At 43.2% G+C, this 23,340-nt stretch overlaps 4 non-coding genes and 1 pseudogene across 4 annotated transcripts; all 5 read right to left on the reverse strand.

Annotated features, from left to right (window-relative positions):
* Nucleotides 1-7,184: 7,184 nt before the first annotated feature.
* LOC130337889 (U2 spliceosomal RNA) lies at nucleotides 7,185-7,375 on the reverse strand. Its single transcript, XR_008878696.1, has one exon. It is a non-coding gene; the product is annotated as a U2 spliceosomal RNA (small nuclear RNA).
* A 2,079-nt stretch (nucleotides 7,376-9,454) lies between these two features.
* LOC130337890 (U2 spliceosomal RNA) lies at nucleotides 9,455-9,645 on the reverse strand. Its single transcript, XR_008878697.1, has one exon. It is a non-coding gene; the product is annotated as a U2 spliceosomal RNA (small nuclear RNA).
* A 2,083-nt stretch (nucleotides 9,646-11,728) lies between these two features.
* LOC130337891 (U2 spliceosomal RNA) lies at nucleotides 11,729-11,919 on the reverse strand. The gene has a single exon (XR_008878698.1). It is a non-coding gene; the product is annotated as a U2 spliceosomal RNA (small nuclear RNA).
* A 2,089-nt stretch (nucleotides 11,920-14,008) lies between these two features.
* LOC130337892 (U2 spliceosomal RNA) lies at nucleotides 14,009-14,199 on the reverse strand. The gene has a single exon (XR_008878699.1). It is a non-coding gene; the product is annotated as a U2 spliceosomal RNA (small nuclear RNA).
* Nucleotides 14,200-16,282: 2,083 nt separating this feature from the next.
* LOC130337845 (U2 spliceosomal RNA) lies at nucleotides 16,283-16,463 on the reverse strand (annotated as a pseudogene).
* Nucleotides 16,464-23,340: the final 6,877 nt, after the last annotated feature.

Genomic DNA, 23,340 nt, shown 5'->3' on the forward strand with positions numbered 1-23,340 from the left:
TGTTTGGACGATCATCAGGTCACCTACCAAGACTCGTCACTTAAAACAATATCTGAAAAAACATCATACGGAAAAAACTAACTAAGGGAACCGAGTGCCAAGAAAAAGTGACCAAACAACAAAACAAAAAAACATGTCAAAAACAATCACAGAAATTGGTCAAAAACTTACAGCTTTCTCCTTTACGTACTTCTTATAAATTTTTCCATCGTGTATGCATCCAGATTTTCTCCGCTTCTTCTTCACCAATTCTCTTTTTGTCCAGTAGAAAGATAGTAAAAATCCTTCCTAAAAACAATCTTTTCAATTCCCTCGGAGAAATAACAACATTTTTAAAAACAAGCAAATTGCGTGAGTCCCATAAAACCTCTTTAAAAACAGAAAAAAGAATCCAATTAGTACGTGTATCTTCCTTTTTACTAAGATCTTGACCAATAAAAACTTTCTCAAAAGAAAAACTGTTATATCCAGTGAGTTGGATTAAAAACTTCTTTAAAAACATAAAAAATTCTTTTGCATAAAAACAGTCCCAATAAAGGTGCACTAAGTCTTCTCTACCTCCACAACCCTCTCTTGGGCATCTGTCACTTATTCTCAAACCTCTTCCATTTAAAAAAGATTGGGTTGGGAGGCAGCCATGAAAGGACATCCAACTAACGTCTTTTTGTCTGTTTGATAGTCCAATAACTTTAAAAAACTTCCAAATCTTCACAGACTGAGCATTAGTGCAGAATGGTACTTCATATAATCTCTCATTTTTCCTTATTTCTTGTTCTATTTTCTTTTTATCAGGTTCACCTAAAGAGCTCAAACCAAATTGATCATTGAAAGACCTGAGGAGCACATAGAAGGTAGGTATCACATGTGCTATGGGTCTCCTCAAATCCCTCTCACACCAGCCCCATTTGGAAAACAACCATCCTGCAAGGTATTTACTCATGTCTGCCGCCCTATTATTGCACTGTATCAATTTAAAAATTAAAAGAAAATAGTGCACCTTTAAAAACAGATCAATGTTTGGAAAGTTATATCCGCCCAAATTCATACTCTTCATCACTTCTTCTCTTCTCATTTTCTCCATCTTAGACCCCCAGAAGAACACAAAAAGCTTCCTTGTGACTCTCCTAGTCCATAACTTCCCTGGAGGAAGCACCATAGCCGTATACAAGAGAAGCGGTAGGATTACAGACTTAATGATAAGAACTTTCCCTTTAAGTGACAAGTTCCTTAACCTCCAGAAGGATAGCTTCTTCTCAATTTTACTGTCCAAAGTCTCATAACTTTTCTTTCCTTTGAGGTCTTTATCAAATATCACTCCTAGCACTTCAATGTCTTCTTTTTCCTTAACACCATCCACTACTATATTCTCTTGGTTCCCAAAACTGCATAATTGGCACTTCCCCCAGTTCACATTCATCCCAGCCACACAACAAAAAATCCTCACATGCAAATTTACTCTGTTGAGATCTGCTTGGGATGTACAAGTAAAAACCACATCGTCCATATAACTTAAAACCTTTAACTTACTACCATCACTACCTGGAATAAAAACACCACTCACACATTTATCTTTCTGCACATTCTTCAACAGGCCCTCTATAACGCATATAAACAGAATTGGGGAGAGTGGGCATCCCTGTCTGACTCCAGACAAGACATTAAAAGCAGGCCCCACATGCCCATTTACTAAAATCTGACTTGTCACCCCATGATAAAAACTCATAATAACAGATAATAACTTTTCTGGAATACCTAAGTGTTTTAAAGCAATGAACATAAAATCATGTGCAACCTTATCATAAGCCTTTTCGAAATCTATGGACTCAACAAACAGTGCATTCTTGTTAAAGTTACTGTAATAAATAGAGTCTCTTAAAAGCAATAAATTATCTGTTATTTTTCTTTTCGGTACTGCACAAACTTGGTATTCTCCCACAAGGTGGTCCACTACATCACTCAGTCTATTAGCCACAATCTTAGCAATTATCTTGTAGTCACAATTTAATAAAGTTATAGGTCTCCAATTTTTAAGATCTCTGCCATCACCTTTTTTATGAATTAATGTTATGACCCCTTTCTTCATAGATTCAGCTAAAACACCTGAGTTAAAAACATATTGCACCACCCGTGTAAACTCTTTACTTAAAATATTCCAGAACGCGGAATAAAACTCAGCGGGGAGACCATCACAGCCTGGTGTCTTCCCTTTGGCCATCTTATCCAGGGCCTGCTTGATCTCCCCTTCACTAACATCATCAATCAAAAAATCTACTTTTTCAACAGGAACATTATTCTCCAAAATATTACAATAATCATTCATCTCCGTCTCACTGGCTCTGCTCTTATTACTAAAGAGTGTCTCATAAAATCTGCCAATCTCCTTCACCATCTCCACTCCAAAAACTTCCCCCGTAGGGGTAAAAACAGATTTAAAAACACCTTTAGCATTAAAACATTTTTTAAAGAAATACCGTGTACACTGCTCATTTTCTTCTAGGTGCTGCACTTTAGACTTATATACAATATTCCTTCCCTTTTCCAACAACCTTTTTTTCATCTCCCCCTTCACCTTAACAATCTCATCCTCCACCTCCACACCAACACGTTTAAACTTATAGAGAGTCTCTAACCGGGATACAAGCCTTTCATCACTCCTCCTCTTCTCTTGTGCTCTCTTTATGCAAAACATCTTAAAGAAATTAGAAAACTCTCCTTTAGCCCATTCCCACCACACTAAGACATTACTAAAATCAGGTTGTTTAGAAACACAGGATAAAAACACATGATTAAAACCAGCCATTACTTCCTCATCTTCCAATAGACTTACATTTAATTTCCAGAGCCCCCTCCCAAAATGAAGGGACTCTGTGACACTTATCTCAGCCGACACCATCTTGTGGTCTGAGAAAGTTGACATCATTTGATTGCACCGGACCACCTTAATCCCATCAGAGACCAGGATGTAATCGATCCGGGATTTACAGCGGCCACTATCTGATATGTACGTATATCTTTCATCAGTGCTAACCATCAGTCCAACATCAGTAAAATGCAAGTCTTGAATAATTTGATTTAAAACATTGGAAGTAATATCAGTTCTAACCTCAGCAGAGCTCTCACGATCATTGACGGATCTAATGCAGTTAAAATCGCCAACAATAATAGTATCTTCACGACCAGGGATAAAAAACTTAAGGGACTCTAAAAAAGACAAACGTGCTTGTTTTTCTGCTGGAGCATACACATTAAAAATTCTCATCCTCTGGCCCAAAACCTCAAAAATTAAAACCATACAACGACCAGGTACTAAAGTTTGGCAATTTAAAACTTTAGTGTCCCTGTTTCGCAATAAAATCCCAACACCTTCATTTTTGTTTTCTGCACATGTGGACCAGAAGGACTGCCCACACTTCCACTCATTTGCATAAGGTGCTGACTTTATTGCACACTCCTGTAAACATATCACATCACTTCTAACATTCTCAAGAATATCAAAAATTGCAGCTCTCCTAATTTCAGACTCAATACTTCTTACATTAATAGTTGTTACAACCAAAGTCATAATAACTAGGAAAAGAAAACCAAATGCTTTAAAATCCATCTTAACTTAGAAATTAACATTTTGGCCTTCAACTTTCCTATGTAAACTTGCAAAACAATCAGGCGACCCTATGTTAGAGTCCCTGTCTATTTCATTATCACTACAAAGAACAAGGGCTTCCTGATCCTCAGACCAGCTCCCTGTCTTACACCTTTTATTCACAACCTGCACATCCTCATCTTCCTCCTCCTCTTCTTCCTTACTGCGAGAAACTCTCTGACCAGGTGTTAGAGATCTCTGAGATGACCCAACAACTTCCATTCCCTCCTCCTCCCCCACAATTGGGTTTGGACATTCAATATCATCCATAGCCTCTTCACTAGAAAGAACATCACCATACACTGTCTCAATTTTCTCCACCACTTTCACTTTTTTTGCTTTTTTCTTTTTCACCAAGGTAAATTCACCTCCCACACCTGTCTCCTCACCAGTCACAGCAGTGGAAACACCCTCCTCCCCTGACCTCTCCTGAGTGCTAATGTGCTCCACTATCACAGAACTTTCCTCAGCCACCTGTGCCACATTAACACTCACACTCACACTCTCACCAACTCCAGGAACAAACCTCCCTCCCCCTTTTTCTCTTTGTTCTCCTCTATTCCCAGCTGCATCAGCATAACTTCTCTTCTTTTTATACCACATATCACAGCCTCTTGCCAAATGTTCCTCACTTCCACAGATATCACATGTCTTCTTCTCTGTACAAATACTTGCTTCATGACCAGTTTTCCCACAATTTCTGCAACATTCTCCTTTCTCAGGGCAATAATCCTGCACATGGCCATAGGCATGGCACTTTCTACAATATTGCAACTGGCCTTCATAAAAGCAGAAACCTCTCTCTCCTCCGATAGAAAACACCTGTGGTATGCTCTTCCTTCCATCTTGCATTCCTTCATCTTTTTTAAATTTTACAATAAACTTTCTCTTACAATTAAAGTACCCAAACTTGTTCTTAAGTCTTCCTATAAATTTCACTTCCTCGCAATACCGGAACAAAAAGTTTGTAACCATTTCATCAGAAACCTTAAGATTATACATGTGGACAATTACTACCTTTGTTGTATTCATAAATAACGGTTCCACTTTAATCTTCTTCATTATAGCAGGCTCACTTTTCCTCTTCATTTCTTCAAGATCCATATAGACTCTCTGGCAAATCTCAGAACCACAAAAAGTAATATCATAAATTCCTTGCCTAGGAAAATCCTGTATAGCCAATACATTCCATACCTGTAGGTAATCAAGCTTGCGAAGAATCTCCACAACGATTTGGTCAAGTCCGATCGTCCCCCGGTGCTCGCCAGGAACGTAGATCCGCACCGTGTCCTCAAGTCCACGCGCCTTCTCGCTCATTTTTGCAGGTAAAACCCACGATCGCGGCTCAGCAACAATCCAGGGCCCCCCGTAAAGAGGGCCCCGATCACCACTCCTTTCAACCCAAACCACGCACAGAAATCCACACGTGATCTTAGCCAAAAGGCCGAGAAGCGATAACCGTGAAAGGGGCGGGCCCAACAAGGTGCCCTTCATGGGCACTATCACTGCTTGCTGTCAGGGAGGCTGCCAGACAATTTTCCATGCACACTCTGGGCTGGGGGGCAGTCAACCACCAGTACACACAGCAGAACCTAAACCCATACCATTATTGCTAAGCAGCAAGACAGGGGCCCATTGCACTCCCACGGGGCCTTTTTAAATGCAATCCATAACCCGGATTTGCCAGGAACCCTTCTTACTCCTCCTACTTGCATGTGACACTGGGCTTAGGATCTGCATAGGAAACACACACACAAGCACACACCTACCTTTGTTGCCTGCAGATGCCTCCTTGGCTGTCCCCAAACGGTATCAAACCAACACCCACGGGAAGCTGTAAGCATAGAGGACATGCCTGCACCCCATTGGACTTACCTGTGTGGGTTAAACCCGGGTTATTTGACAACCTATGGCGGTGATGGTTCTGCTCAGGCAGAGCAGTGCTGATGCTCCTCATAAAGCTGTCGCTGCTGTGAAGGTTCTAGGTGACATCACAAATCCCTATGGTTACATACACAACAAAGCTGGGTTGTTGTTGTTTACACTCTGCAAGGCCTGTGGAAGTGAGTGACATCATAGCACTGTAGTTCTGAGGGTTCTAGATGGATGCAACAATCTCCTGTTGCTTCTATGAAGGCCATAATAGACGACATCACCAAACAGCTCCATAGTCACATACACAGCAAAGGAGAGATGTTGTTTACACCTAGTGATGTCAGTGGTATTGAGTGACATCACAGCACAGTGCTAAGGCTCCTGGGCCTGGACACAGCAGCGGCTGCAATATCTCAACGGAGAATACGTTTATATATATGTGTGTGTGTGCGCGTATATATATATATATATATATATATATATATATATATATATTTCTCCGCCGAAATCACTTTTAAACCCATTTCCACCTTTTTTTCCCTTCTCTTCCTCTTACTTTTTTTTCACGTTTTTTTACGTTTTTCTCCTTTTCGCCTCTTTTCTGGGCGTATTATTCTTCTTTTTCTTCTTTTTTTTCGTCTAATGCATACCCCATCAGTGCAGCAATGCTTATTCAATACCGCCAGCAGATGGAGACACTGGGGGATAATTTTCTAAGGATTTATACTGATTTTTCCTGTCTGAATTTGTCGCACAGAAAGTTGCAGGCCAAATATGTGTGACATTTCTGCGACTTTAGCTTCTAGAGCATTTTTACAACATTATACATAGGTGCTGAATACATAAAAAGCGACTGTTCAGCGACAGACAAGTCGCATCGGCTGAAAGTAGGCCAGAATGTCAGTCCATGTTGGAGCAGGTTTAGATACAGTCTAAAGTATAGATCTCAAAGTCTGTGCACAGAATTTAGCAAGGGCCTCGCACCTTCTGATGCATCAGGTAGGTGCACAATAGCATAGCCTAACCCTCTGTACTTTGGTCTATATTGATGCGGGACATAGACAGCCAGCTGATGACCAATCCATTAGTGCAATGGATGGCTGGAAGCATTTGTCTTTGCCTTTGCAATACCACAGAAGCAATGCATGGTCAATGTACAGCAATGACACACCTGTGTGAACAGCCAGGAGACACCCCCCCCCCCCCATGTTATGTTACATAGTTACATAGTTAGTACGGTCGAAAAAAGACATATGTCCATCAAGTTCAACCAGGGAATTAAGGGGTAGGGGTGTGGCGCGATATTGGGGAAGGGATGAGATTTTATATTTCTTCATAAGCATTAATCTTATTTTGTCAATTAGGAACATTCAGCACCCACCCGCTATCAAGGCAGCTGCCTATCATGTCATGCCCTACCTGCACAGGTGTGCTGGCTACTCAAATGATCCAATTAAGGAGGCCATTTAGTCAGCAGCAGCAGAAGTCCTGTGCCTGGACGCTCCAACAGCGGCCAGACACAAGCAGAAGCAGAAGCAGCAGAAGCAGCAGCAGCACCACCTTTTGTTTTTTGGCTGCAGCAGCAGCAAGGCCCACAGGGCTGGCTAGCTGGCTAGCCAGCAAGCAGGTAGCAATGAAAGTAGGAATCTTTCTTTTTAACCCTGTAAGGGGGTGGTGCACTGTACCCGAAGATACTGCCATATCGGGTCAATGCATAGGGCGACGGAAGCAAGCTTCGAAATCGGCCCCCGTTCTCAAAAATCCATTTAATATATGGTCCCCAGATAGGGGACGTATCAGATATTAAACTGATAAGAACAGATACTACACTTGATCTTAGCCAAAAGGCCGAGAAGCGATAACCGTGAAAGGGGCGGGCCCAACAAGGTGCCCTTCATGGGCACTATCACTGCTTGCTGTCAGGGAGGCTGCCAGACAATTTTCCATGCACACTCTGGGCTGGGGGGCAGTCAACCACCAGTACACACAGCAGAACCTAAACCCATACCATTATTGCTAAGCAGCAAGACAGGGGCCCATTGCACTCCCACGGGGCCTTTTTAAATGCAATCCATAACCCGGATTTGCCAGGAACCCTTCTTACTCCTCCTACTTGCATGTGACACTGGGCTTAGGATCTGCATAGGAAACACACACACAAGCACACACCTACCTTTGTTGCCTGCAGATGCCTCCTTGGCTGTCCCCAAACGGTATCAAACCAACACCCACGGGAAGCTGTAAGCATAGAGGACATGCCTGCACCCCATTGGACTTACCTGTGTGGGTTAAACCCGGGTTATTTGACAACCTATGGCGGTGATGGTTCTGCTCAGGCAGAGCAGTGCTGATGCTCCTCATAAAGCTGTCGCTGCTGTGAAGGTTCTAGGTGACATCACAAATCCCTATGGTTACATACACAACAAAGCTGGGTTGTTGTTGTTTACACTCTGCAAGGCCTGTGGAAGTGAGTGACATCATAGCACTGTAGTTCTGAGGGTTCTAGATGGATGCAACAATCTCCTGTTGCTTCTATGAAGGCCATAATAGACGACATCACCAAACAGCTCCATAGTCACATACACAGCAAAGGAGAGATGTTGTTTACACCTAGTGATGTCAGTGGTATTGAGTGACATCACAGCACAGTGCTAAGGCTCCTGGGCCTGGACACAGCAGCGGCTGCAATATCTCAACGGAGAATACGTTTATATATATGTGTGTGTGTGCGCGTATATATATATATATATATATATATATATATATTTCTCCGCCGAAATCACTTTTAAACCCATTTCCACCTTTTTTTCCCTTCTCTTCCTCTTACTTTTTTTTCACGTTTTTTTACGTTTTTCTCCTTTTCGCCTCTTTTCTGGGCGTATTATTCTTCTTTTTCTTCTTTTTTTTCGTCTAATGCATACCCCATCAGTGCAGCAATGCTTATTCAATACCGCCAGCAGATGGAGACACTGGGGGATAATTTTCTAAGGATTTATACTGATTTTTCCTGTCTGAATTTGTCGCACAGAAAGTTGCAGGCCAAATATGTGTGACATTTCTGCGACTTTAGCTTCTAGAGCATTTTTACAACATTATACATAGGTGCTGAATACATAAAAAGCGACTGTTCAGCGACAGACAAGTCGCATCGGCTGAAAGTAGGCCAGAATGTCAGTCCATGTTGGAGCAGGTTTAGATACAGTCTAAAGTATAGATCTCAAAGTCTGTGCACAGAATTTAGCAAGGGCCTCGCACCTTCTGATGCATCAGGTAGGTGCACAATAGCATAGCCTAACCCTCTGTACTTTGGTCTATATTGATGCGGGACATAGACAGCCAGCTGATGACCAATCCATTAGTGCAATGGATGGCTGGAAGCATTTGTCTTTGCCTTTGCAATACCACAGAAGCAATGCATGGTCAATGTACAGCAATGACACACCTGTGTGAACAGCCAGGAGACCCCCCCCCCCCCCATGTTATGTTACATAGTTACATAGTTAGTACGGTCGAAAAAAGACATATGTCCATCAAGTTCAACCAGGGAATTAAGGGGTAGGGGTGTGGCGCGATATTGGGGAAGGGATGAGATTTTATATTTCTTCATAAGCATTAATCTTATTTTGTCAATTAGGAACATTCAGCACCCACCCGCTATCAAGGCAGCTGCCTATCATGTCATGCCCTACCTGCACAGGTGTGCTGGCTACTCAAATGATCCAATTAAGGAGGCCATTTAGTCAGCAGCAGCAGAAGTCCTGTGCCTGGACGCTCCAACAGCGGCCAGACACAAGCAGAAGCAGAAGCAGCAGAAGCAGCAGCAGCACCACCTTTTGTTTTTTGGCTGCAGCAGCAGCAAGGCCCACAGGGCTGGCTAGCTGGCTAGCCAGCAAGCAGGTAGCAATGAAAGTAGGAATCTTTCTTTTTAACCCTGTAAGGGGGTGGTGCACTGTACCCGAAGATACTGCCATATCGGGTCAATGCATAGGGCGACGGAAGCAAGCTTCGAAATCGGCCCCCGTTCTCAAAAATCCATTTAATATATGGTCCCCAGATAGGGGACGTATCAGATATTAAACTGATAAGAACAGATACTACACTTGATCTTAGCCAAAAGGCCGAGAAGCGATAACCGTGAAAGGGGCGGGCCCAACAAGGTGCCCTTCATGGGCACTATCACTGCTTGCTGTCAGGGAGGCTGCCAGACAATTTTCCATGCACACTCTGGGCTGGGGGGCAGTCAACCACCAGTACACACAGCAGAACCTAAACCCATACCATTATTGCTAAGCAGCAAGACAGGGGCCCATTGCACTCCCACGGGGCCTTTTTAAATGCAATCCATAACCCGGATTTGCCAGGAACCCTTCTTACTCCTCCTACTTGCATGTGACACTGGGCTTAGGATCTGCATAGGAAACACACACACAAGCACACACCTACCTTTGTTGCCTGCAGATGCCTCCTTGGCTGTCCCCAAACGGTATCAAACCAACACCCACGGGAAGCTGTAAGCATAGAGGACATGCCTGCACCCCATTGGACTTACCTGTGTGGGTTAAACCCGGGTTATTTGACAACCTATGGCGGTGATGGTTCTGCTCAGGCAGAGCAGTGCTGATGCTCCTCATAAAGCTGTCGCTGCTGTGAAGGTTCTAGGTGACATCACAAATCCCTATGGTTACATACACAACAAAGCTGGGTTGTTGTTGTTTACACTCTGCAAGGCCTGTGGAAGTGAGTGACATCATAGCACTGTAGTTCTGAGGGTTCTAGATGGATGCAACAATCTCCTGTTGCTTCTATGAAGGCCATAATAGACGACATCACCAAACAGCTCCATAGTCACATACACAGCAAAGGAGAGATGTTGTTTACACCTAGTGATGTCAGTGGTATTGAGTGACATCACAGCACAGTGCTAAGGCTCCTGGGCCTGGACACAGCAGCGGCTGCAATATCTCAACGGAGAATACGTTTATATATATGTGTGTGTGTGTGCGCGTATATATATATATATATATATATATATATATATATATATATATTTCTCCGCCGAAATCACTTTTAAACCCATTTCCACCTTTTTTTCCCTTCTCTTCCTCTTACTTTTTTTTCACGTTTTTTTTACGTTTTTCTCCTTTTCGCCTCTTTTCTGGGCGTATTATTCTTCTTTTTCTTCTTTTTTTTCGTCTAATGCATACCCCATCAGTGCAGCAATGCTTATTCAATACCGCCAGCAGATGGAGACACTGGGGGATAATTTTCTAAGGATTTATACTGATTTTTCCTGTCTGAATTTGTCGCACAGAAAGTTGCAGGCCAAATATGTGTGACATTTCTGCGACTTTAGCTTCTAGAGCATTTTTACAACATTATACATAGGTGCTGAATACATAAAAAGCGACTGTTCAGCGACAGACAAGTCGCATCGGCTGAAAGTAGGCCAGAATGTCAGTCCATGTTGGAGCAGGTTTAGATACAGTCTAAAGTATAGATCTCAAAGTCTGTGCACAGAATTTAGCAAGGGCCTCGCACCTTCTGATGCATCAGGTAGGTGCACAATAGCATAGCCTAACCCTCTGTACTTTGGTCTATATTGATGCGGGACATAGACAGCCAGCTGATGACCAATCCATTAGTGCAATGGATGGCTGGAAGCATTTGTCTTTGCCTTTGCAATACCACAGAAGCAATGCATGGTCAATGTACAGCAATGACACACCTGTGTGAACAGCCAGGAGACCCCCCCCCCCCCATGTTATGTTACATAGTTACATAGTTAGTACGGTCGAAAAAAGACATATGTCCATCAAGTTCAACCAGGGAATTAAGGGGTAGGGGTGTGGCGCGATATTGGGGAAGGGATGAGATTTTATATTTCTTCATAAGCATTAATCTTATTTTGTCAATTAGGAACATTCAGCACCCACCCGCTATCAAGGCAGCTGCCTATCATGTCATGCCCTACCTGCACAGGTGTGCTGGCTACTCAAATGATCCAATTAAGCAGGCCATTTAGTCAGCAGCAGCAGAAGTCCTGTGCCTGGACGCTCCAACAGCGGCCAGACACAAGCAGAAGCAGAAGCAGCAGAAGCAGCAGCAGCACCACCTTTTGTTTTTTGGCTGCAGCAGCAGCAAGGCCCACAGGGCTGGCTAGCCAGCAAGCAGGTAGCAATGAAAGTAGGAATCTTTCTTTTTAACCCTGTAAGGGGGTGGTGCACTGTACCCGAAGATACTGCCATATCGGGTCAATGCATAGGGCGACGGAAGCAAGCTTCGAAATCGGCCCCCGTTCTCAAAAATCCATTTAATATATGGTCCCCAGATAGGGGACGTATCAGATATTAAACTGATAAGAACAGATACTACACTTGATCTTAGCCAAAAGGCCGAGAAGCGATAACCGTGAAAGGGGCGGGCCCAACAAGGTGCCCTTCATGGGCACTATCACTGCTTGCTGTCAGGGAGGCTGCCAGACAATTTTCCATGCACACTCTGGGCTGGGGGGCAGTCAACCACCAGTACACACAGCAGAACCTAAACCCATACCATTATTGCTAAGCAGCAAGACAGGGGCCCATTGCACTCCCACGGGGCCTTTTTAAATGCAATCCATAACCCGGATTTGCCAGGAACCCTTCTTACTCCTCCTACTTGCATGTGACACTGGGCTTAGGATCTGCATAGGAAACACACACACAAGCACACACCTACCTTTGTTGCCTGCAGATGCCTCCTTGGCTGTCCCCAAACGGTATCAAACCAACACCCACGGGAAGCTGTAAGCATAGAGGACATGCCTGCACCCCATTGGACTTACCTGTGTGGGTTAAACCCGGGTTATTTGACAACCTATGGCGGTGATGGTTCTGCTCAGGCAGAGCAGTGCTGATGCTCCTCATAAAGCTGTCGCTGCTGTGAAGGTTCTAGGTGACATCACAAATCCCTATGGTTACATACACAACAAAGCTGGGTTGTTGTTGTTTACACTCTGCAAGGCCTGTGGAAGTGAGTGACATCATAGCACTGTAGTTCTGAGGGTTCTAGATGGATGCAACAATCTCCTGTTGCTTCTATGAAGGCCATAATAGACGACATCACCAAACAGCTCCATAGTCACATACACAGCAAAGGAGAGATGTTGTTTACACCTAGTGATGTCAGTGGTATTGAGTGACATCACAGCACAGTGCTAAGGCTCCTGGGCCTGGACACAGCAGCGGCTGCAATATCTCAACGGAGAATACGTTTATATATATGTGTGTGTGTGCGCGTATATATATATATATATATATATATATATATATATATATTTCTCTGCCGAAATCACTTTTAAACCCATTTCCACCTTTTTTTCCCTTCTCTTCCTCTTACTTTTTTTTCACGTTTTTTTACGTTTTTCTACGTTTTTCTCCTTTTCGCCTCTTTTCTGGGCGTATTATTCTTCTTTTTCTTCTTTTTTTTCGTCTAATGCATACCCCATCAGTGCAGCAATGCTTATTCAATACCGCCAGCAGATGGAGACACTGGGGGATAATTTTCTAAGGATTTATACTGATTTTTCCTGTCTGAATTTGTCGCACAGAAAGTTGCAGGCCAAATATGTGTGACATTTCTGCGACTTTAGCTTCTAGAGCATTTTTACAACATTATACATAGGTGCTGAATACATAAAAAGCGACTGTTCAGCGACAGACAAGTCGCATCGGCTGAAAGTAGGCCAGAATGTCAGTCCATGTTGGAGCAGGTTTAGATACAGTCTAAAGTATAGATCTCAAAGTCTGTGCACAGAATTTAGCAAGGGCCTCGCACCTTCTGATGCATCAGGTAGGTGCACAATAGCATAGCCTAACCCTCTGTACTTTGGTCTATATTGATGCGGGACATAGACAGCCAGCTGATGACCAATCCATTAGTGCAATGGATGGCTGGAAGCATTTGTCTTTGCCTTTGCAATACCACAGAAGCAATGCATGGTCAATGTACAGCAATGACACACCTGTGTGAACAGCCAGGAGACCCCCCCCCCCCCCCCATGTTATGTTACATAGTTACATAGTTAGTACGGTCGAAAAAAGACATATGTCCATCAAGTTCAACCAGGGAATTAAGGGGTAGGGGTGTGGCGCGATATTGGGGAAGGGATGAGATTTTATATTTCTTCATAAGCATTAATCTTATTTTGTCAATTAGGAACATTCAGCACCCACCCGCTATCAAGGCAGCTGCCTATCATGTCATGCCCTACCTGCACAGGTGTGCTGGCTACTCAAATGATCCAATTAAGGAGGCCATTTAGTCAGCAGCAGCAGAAGTCCTGTGCCTGGACGCTCCAACAGCGGCCAGACACAAGCAGAAGCAGAAGCAGCAGAAGCAGCAGCAGCACCACCTTTTGTTTTTTGGCTGCAGCAGCAGCAAGGCCCACAGGGCTGGCTAGCCAGCAAGCAGGTAGCAATGAAAGTAGGAATCTTTCTTTTTAACCCTGTAAGGGGGTGGTGCACTGTACCCGAAGATACTGCCATATCGGGTCAATGCATAGGGCGACGGAAGCAAGCTTCGAAATCGGCCCCCGTTCTCAAAAATCCATTTAATATATGGTCCCCAGATAGGGGACGTATCAGATATTAAACTGATAAGAACAGATACTACACTTGATCTTAGCCAAAAGGCCGAGAAGCGATAACCGTGAAAGGGGCGGGCCCAACAAGGTGCCCTTCATGGGCACTATCACTGCTTGCTGTCAGGGAGGCTGCCAGACAATTTTCCATGCACACTCTGGGCTGGGGGGCAGTCAACCACCAGTACACACAGCAGAACCTAAACCCATACCATTATTGCTAAGCAGCAAGACAGGGGCCCATTGCACTCCCACGGGGCCTTTTTAAATGCAATCCATAACCCGGATTTGCCAGGAACCCTTCTTACTCCTCCTACTTGCATGTGACACTGGGCTTAGGATCTGCATAGGAAACACACACACAAGCACACACCTACCTTTGTTGCCTGCAGATGCCTCCTTGGCTGTCCCCAAACGGTATCAAACCAACACCCACGGGAAGCTGTAAGCATAGAGGACATGCCTGCACCCCATTGGACTTACCTGTGTGGGTTAAACCCGGGTTATTTGACAACCTATGGCGGTGATGGTTCTGCTCAGGCAGAGCAGTGCTGATGCTCCTCATAAAGCTGTCGCTGCTGTGAAGGTTCTAGGTGACATCACAAATCCCTATGGTTACATACACAACAAAGCTGGGTTGTTGTTGTTTACACTCTGCAAGGCCTGTGGAAGTGAGTGACATCATAGCACTGTAGTTCTGAGGGTTCTAGATGGATGCAACAATCTCCTGTTGCTTCTATGAAGGCCATAATAGACGACATCACCAAACAGCTCCATAGTCACATACACAGCAAAGGAGAGATGTTGTTTACACCTAGTGATGTCAGTGGTATTGAGTGACATCACAGCACAGTGCTAAGGCTCCTGGGCCTGGACACAGCAGCGGCTGCAATATCTCAACGGAGAATACGTTTATATATATGTGTGTGTGTGCGCGTATATATATATATATATATATATATATATATATATATTTCTCTGCCGAAATCACTTTTAAACCCATTTCCACCTTTTTTTCCCTTCTCTTCCTCTTACTTTTTTTTCACGTTTTTTTACGTTTTTCTCCTTTTCGCCTCTTTTCTGGGCGTATTATTCTTCTTTTTCTTCTTTTTTTTCGTCTAATGCATACCCCATCAGTGCAGCAATGCTTATTCAATACCGCCAGCAGATGGAGACACTGGGGGATAATTTTCTAAGGATTTATACTGATTTTTCCTGTCTGAATTTGTCGCACAGAAAGTTGCAGGCCAAATATGTGTGACATTTCTGCGACTTTAGCTTCTAGAGCATTTTTACAACATTATACATAGGTGCTGAATACATAAAAAGCGACTGTTCAGCGACAGACAAGTCGCATCGGCTGAAAGTAGGCCAGAATGTCAGTCCATGTTGGAGCAGGTTTAGATACAGTCTAAAGTATAGATCTCAAAGTCTGTGCACAGAATTTAGCAAGGGCCTCGCACCTTCTGATGCATCAGGTAGGTGCACAATAGCATAGCCTAACCCTCTGTACTTTGGTCTATATTGATGCGGGACATAGACAGCCAGCTGATGACCAATCCATTAGTGCAATGGATGGCTGGAAGCATTTGTCTTTGCCTTTGCAATACCACAGAAGCAATGCATGGTCAATGTACAGCAATGACACACCTGTGTGAACAGCCAGGAGACCCCCCCCCCCCCCATGTTATGTTACATAGTTACATAGTTAGTACGGTCGAAAAAAGACATATGTCCATCAAGTTCAACCAGGGAATTAAGGGGTAGGGGTGTGGCGCGATATTGGGGAAGGGATGAGATTTTATATTTCTTCATAAGCATTAATCTTATTTTGTCAATTTGGAACATTCAGCACCCACCCGCTATCAAGGCAGCTGCCTATCATGTCATGCCCTACCTGCACAGGTGTGCTGGCTACTCAAATGATCCAATTAAGGAGGCCATTTAGTCAGCAGCAGCAGAAGTCCTGTGCCTGGACGCTCCAACAGCGGCCAGACACAAGCAGAAGCAGAAGCAGCAGAAGCAGCAGCAGCACCACCTTTTGTTTTTTGGCTGCAGCAGCAGCAAGGCCCACAGGGCTGGCTAGCTGGCTAGCCAGCAAGCAGGTAGCAATGAAAGTAGGAATCTTTCTTTTTAACCCTGTAAGGGGGTGGTGCACTGTACCCGAAGATACTGCCATATCGGGTCAATGCATAGGGCGACGGAAGCAAGCTTCGAAATCGGCCCCCGTTCTCAAAAATCCATTTAATATATGGTCCCCAGATAGGGGACGTATCAGATATTAAACTGATAAGAACAGATTTTTTTTTTTTTTTTTTTTTAAACCTTCAGGTTTGGACATTAAAACATCAAAATCCAACTCCATACTTCGTCACTTAGACTTTCTGAAGTAAAGTCCAACTCATCATTAGGTCTTTCTTTTTATTTTCAATTTCAAACAAACATAAATACCATCACCAATTACAAACTTACAAGATATCTCCATTTCAAAAACTTCCATATCCCCTCAGCATCCTTATCCCCCAAATTCTTCCTATCACACAAATAAACAACATATAACCTATCTAGAATCATCTTAATACAACCCTCCACCGACACGTTTTTTCTTTTGAATACACATAAATTCCTAACATCCCAAAGTACTTCTTTAATAATGGCAAGCAACACAAAAAAAACCCTTTCCTTATCTCTCCCTACCATACTAAGTCCAAACATAACCACATCATACGACATATACCTTATACCAGTCAATTCTTTAAACAGCAATCTCATCCCTTTCCACACACCTTGCGCCATTTCACAATTCCAAAATACATGCATCACACTCTCAATCCCATCACACTCATCTCTTGGACACCTCTCATACCTTCCAATCCCTCTATTTCTTTGAAATTCTCTTACCGGTAACGCACCATGCAAACTCTGCCATACTATCTCACGTTGTCTATTTGTTACTCCAACAGTCATTATACTCTTCCACACTCTCCCCACATCTACAGCTCTCACCATATTAATTGAACATTCAACTTCGTCTTTTTTAATGTACCCAATCATACTCTTTTTACTCACAAACACTTCTGGACCCACACCAATCAACCTATAATTCTCCAAAAATTTCACCACATATACATACCAACTAGGACACACAAAAGCATAAGGCACTCTCAAATCTCTTTCCAACCAACCCAATTTACATAACACACTGCCACCCAAATATCTCACCATACATGCACAACTCTTTTCACCTCCCATCATTCTTTTCAAAGCAAAAACAATATTCACACCCAGATACACATCAACATTCGGAAAGTCCATTCCTCCATTTTTACCATCTTTCATTACAATCTCTCTCTTAACTCTTTCCATCTTTGTACCCCACAAAAACACAAATAACATTCTTTTCACCTTTCGCAAAACCATATAACTTGGCGGAAACACAACAGCAACATATAACAGTATTGGCAAAATCACACTCTTCACTATCATAACCTTACCAACCATTGACAACTCTCTCAATCTCCAAAAATTCAATTTCTTTTGCACTCTCTTCCCCACATCCTCCCAACTATTTCTACCATCCAACCGTTCATCCATCTTCACCCCCAACACCTGAATAGGCCCTTCCACCCCTTCCATACCAACATCCTCACTCTGAGTCACACCACCAAAACATTTATATTCACTCTTTCCCCAATTGACCTTAAAACCAGACGCACCACAAAACAGACTTACCAATAACTTGGATCTTCTTACAGCCGCAACAGATTCACTTACCACACATACATCATCCATATAAGCCAACACTTTAACCTCTTTACCACGACCCCCCGGAACTCTCACACCTCTCACACATTTATCCTTACGCAATAATTCTAATAATGGTTCCATAGCACAAATAAAAGCAATAGGTGACAAGGGACATCCCTGTCTCACCCCTGAACATACTTTAATCTCCTCAGTCATCCATCCATTAATCAGAATCTTACTATACACTTCCTTATACAACATTCTCACAATATTCACAAAATCACCTGGAAACCCCATTTTAACTAGCACCTTAAACAAAAACCCATGCGACAAACGGTCAAAAGCTTTTTCAAAATCAATTGACAACACACGAACCACCTGCTTTCTACACATACCATCCCACAATATATCTCTCAACAAACACAAATTCTCACTAATTCTTCTTCCTGGCACACCACACACTTGCTCCTCCCCAATCACTTGCTCTATCACGTCCCTCATTCTATTTGTAATCAGCTTTGCAAATATTTTATAATCCACATTCAACAAAGTTATCGGCCTCCAATTCCTTACATCATTCACATCCCCTTTCTTATAAATCAAAACCACTATCCCACTCTTCATACTTTCCACCAATCTTCCATTAGCCCACATATACTTAAAGATACTCTCCATATCATCCTTCAGTACATCCCACAATTTCACATAAAACTCAGCCGGCAACCCATCCTCTCCAGGAGTCTTATTTTTAGCCATACTATCAACCGTCCTTTTAATTTCTTCCATTCCAATCTCTCTCATTAAACTCTCATACTCATTACAATCTACCTTCTTATCAATCACTTCCAGCACTTCCTCAGCCAAACCCCTATCACACTGTTTGACTGCATATAAGTCCTCATAAAACTCTTTCACCACATTCAGTACAGCTTTGCCTCTCACCAAACCACCATCCTTATCATACACACTCACTAAATCATCCTTTCTCCCAATCACTTTCTTAAAAAAATATCTTGAACACTTTTCATCCTTCTCCAATTTGTCCACTTTTGCTCGGTACATTAACTCTTTTCCTCTTTCATTCAACCAATCCTTTATATCTCTTTTCACAGCATCAATCTTACCATCCACTCTCCATCCCTTCTTTTTCAACTTAATGAGAAACCCCAACCTTTTATTCAGCCATTCATACTTCTTTCTTTCCCTAGCTTTCCTTTTATAACCTTCCCTCTTGAAAAAAACCTTAGTTCTTTCTTTAACCCACTCCCACCAACACAATAAATCCAAAAATTCTTTTTTCTTCTCACACCATAACTTATACTTCTTAATATACCTATCATATACCTCCTTTTCATCCAACAGTTTCACATTAAGCTTCCAGTAACCCCTCCCACTTATGCAAATCTCATCCAACACCAAACCACAACTCACACGCTCATGATCAGAATAAATCACTCTCTCTTGCTTATACCACATACATCCTATCATTTTGGACACAAAACACATATCTAATCTTGACTCACTCCTTCCACTCTCAGCATGATATGTTGCTAACACAGGATTCACACCACACACTTCAACCACATCTCTTAACTTGAAATCACTCACCATACTCTTAAGCATATTTCCAGAAACATCCGCATCCCTCCCAATCTCACAGTTGAAATCACCTACTAACAACACTGGTTCCTTCCCAGACAAAAACCCCTTAATTATTTCAAACAAACCCACCCTCTCCTCCTTATTCACAGGTGCATAAACATTAATTAACTTAAACTTAAACCCATGTAACCCAACCTCCACCAACACACACCTTCCTTCCCTTAACACCATTTGACTACAAACTTTAAACTTATTATTCCTAAACAAAACCCCAACTCCATCATTTCTATTTACATTAGAGCAAGACCACACTGCTGGTCCATATCTCCACTCCTCCTTTTTTGGAGGAAAATCCAATCCACATTCCTGTAGACAAATTATGTCATTATTAGTTCCTGCCAATTCCTCCAGAATGGCCGCTCTTCTATTCTTATTTTTAAAGACTCTAACATTTGACAAACTAACCGAAAAAGACATATCAAATCAAATAACAACCCATAGGAAGAAAAAACCTAGAAGAGAGTTAATGAACTTTACGGCTCAGTGTCGAGGGAGAAGTTTCTTCTCCAATGCATTTATCCATTTCACCCTCAGATATTGCGGCAAAACGATTACTCGTCTCCACCACCGTCTGCTCCATCTTTTCACCACTGGCACCTCTCGCCGCCTTCCGTGGGGGACGAAAAAGATCTTCCTCTCTCTCTTTAGCACTTTCCTCTTCTGAATTCGACCATTCAACTTTTTGAGTGCCAGACACCTGAGGACTAGGCACCTCTTCAATTCTCACCTCCTCCTCCATCTCCTCTTCAATCTCCTCCTGCACCTTCTCTTCCACCACCGTTGCTTTCTCAATAATGCTAGCAATCACACTCTTTTCTGCCATGTCTGCCTTTGCCTTTTCCCTTTTTTTAATTGCCAAATCTTTTCTGGCCTCTTTCTCCTTCTCCCTCTTAGCCACCTCCGGACAATTTCTATACACATGTCCAACAAGGCCACAAAGATCACAAGTTCTGGGCTGTGGACAAGCTCCCGCCTCATGCCCTGGCATTTTACAATTTCGGCACTTCTTATTACCTGGACAAGCCTCTTTAACATGTCCAAACAGCAAACAATCACGGCAAAACAATGGCTGGCCATAATAATAGACATAACCCCGGTTTCCAGCGATTGAAAAATTGGCCGGTGGGTGTTTCACTCCACCAATGCTCCCAGGATCCAGCTTCAGTTTTACAAAGAACTTCCATGTGCCATTAAACACACCCAAACTACTAGTTTGCTTCACTCCCCCTTGGACACTTTCACAGTAGATACTTAGAAAGTTCTTAATCATATCCGGGTCTAAGAACGGATTGTACATATGTACAAACAGAGTCTTCACTCCCATCTCAAACAGAGGAAAAAACTTTACATTTTCCAAGACAGGGTTACTGGCATTTCTTTTCAAACATTCATAGAAGTTCTGGCAATCAGCTTCATAGATGAAGGACACATCATATATTCCTTGCTTCCTATTCTCTTGCACACAGAACAAACTATCCATGCCAAAACCGCCCAATTTCTCCACAAGTTCATGTCCAATGTACTCAATCCGATTCTTACCCCGGTCAGAAGTTTCCACCACAAAACGTACAGTCTTCTCAATCGCAGGGAGGTATTCCTTTCCAGCCATTGTTCTTCTCTTGTCTGTCGATTCCACAGTAAGATCACCACTCCGGATTCCTGCTCAGCAGAACACCCGCACCCCTGACCCAGACCAAGTTTACACTTGATCTTAGCCAAAAGGCCGAGAAGCGATAACCGTGAAAGGGGCGGGCCCAACAAGGTGCCCTTCATGGGCACTATCACTGCTTGCTGTCAGGGAGGCTGCCAGACAATTTTCCATGCACACTCTGGGCTGGGGGGCAGTCAACCACCAGTACACACAGCAGAACCTAAACCCATACCATTATTGCTAAGCAGCAAGACAGGGGCCCATTGCACTCCCACGGGGCCTTTTTAAATGCAATCCATAACCCGGATTTGCCAGGAACCCTTCTTACTCCTCCTACTTGCATGTGACACTGGGCTTAGGATCTGCATAGGAAACACACACACAAGCACACACCTACCTTTGTTGCCTGCAGATGCCTCCTTGGCTGTCCCCAAACGGTATCAAACCAACACCCACGGGAAGCTGTAAGCATAGAGGACATGCCTGCACCCCATTGGACTTACCTGTGTGGGTTAAACCCGGGTTATTTGACAACCTATGGCGGTGATGGTTCTGCTCAGGCAGAGCAGTGCTGATGCTCCTCATAAAGCTGTCGCTGCTGTGAAGGTTCTAGGTGACATCACAAATCCCTATGGTTACATACACAACAAAGCTGGGTTGTTGTTGTTTACACTCTGCAAGGCCTGTGGAAGTGAGTGACATCATAGCACTGTAGTTCTGAGGGTTCTAGATGGATGCAACAATCTCCTGTTGCTTCTATGAAGGCCATAATAGACGACATCACCAAACAGCTCCATAGTCACATACACAGCAAAGGAGAGATGTTGTTTACACCTAGTGATGTCAGTGGTATTGAGTGACATCACAGCACAGTGCTAAGGCTCCTGGGCCTGGACACAGCAGCGGCTGCAATATCTCAACGGAGAATACGTTTATATATATGTGTGTGTGTGCGCGTATATATATATATATATATATATATATATATATATATATATATATATTTCTCCGCCGAAATCACTTTTAAACCCATTTCCACCTTTTTTTCCCTTCTCTTCCTCTTACTTTTTTTTCACGTTTTTTTACGTTTTTCTCCTTTTCGCCTCTTTTCTGGGCGTATTATTCTTCTTTTTCTTCTTTTTTTTCGTCTAATGCATACCCCATCAGTGCAGCAATGCTTATTCAATACCGCCAGCAGATGGAGACACTGGGGGATAATTTTCTAAGGATTTATACTGATTTTTCCTGTCTGAATTTGTCGCACAGAAAGTTGCAGGCCAAATATGTGTGACATTTCTGCGACTTTAGCTTCTAGAGCATTTTTACAACATTATACATAGGTGCTGAATACATAAAAAGCGACTGTTCAGCGACAGACAAGTCGCATCGGCTGAAAGTAGGCCAGAATGTCAGTCCATGTTGGAGCAGGTTTAGATACAGTCTAAAGTATAGATCTCAAAGTCTGTGCACAGAATTTAGCAAGGGCCTCGCACCTTCTGATGCATCAGGTAGGTGCACAATAGCATAGCCTAACCCTCTGTACTTTGGTCTATATTGATGCGGGACATAGACAGCCAGCTGATGACCAATCCATTAGTGCAATGGATGGCTGGAAGCATTTGTCTTTGCCTTTGCAATACCACAGAAGCAATGCATGGTCAATGTACAGCAATGACACACCTGTGTGAACAGCCAGGAGACCCCCCCCCCCCCATGTTATGTTACATAGTTACATAGTTAGTACGGTCGAAAAAAGACATATGTCCATCAAGTTCAACCAGGGAATTAAGGGGTAGGGGTGTGGCGCGATATTGGGGAAGGGATGAGATTTTATATTTCTTCATAAGCATTAATCTTATTTTGTCAATTAGGAACATTCAGCACCCACCCGCTATCAAGGCAGCTGCCTATCATGTCATGCCCTACCTGCACAGGTGTGCTGGCTACTCAAATGATCCAATTAAGCAGGCCATTTAGTCAGCAGCAGCAGAAGTCCTGTGCCTGGACGCTCCAACAGCGGCCAGACACAAGCAGAAGCAGAAGCAGCAGAAGCAGCAGCAGCACCACCTTTTGTTTTTTGGCTGCAGCAGCAGCAAGGCCCACAGGGCTGGCTAGCCAGCAAGCAGGTAGCAATGAAAGTAGGAA

This window comes from Hyla sarda, unplaced genomic scaffold, assembly GCF_029499605.1.
Source record: "Hyla sarda isolate aHylSar1 unplaced genomic scaffold, aHylSar1.hap1 scaffold_508, whole genome shotgun sequence".
Taxonomy (NCBI): Eukaryota; Metazoa; Chordata; class Amphibia; order Anura; family Hylidae; genus Hyla; species Hyla sarda.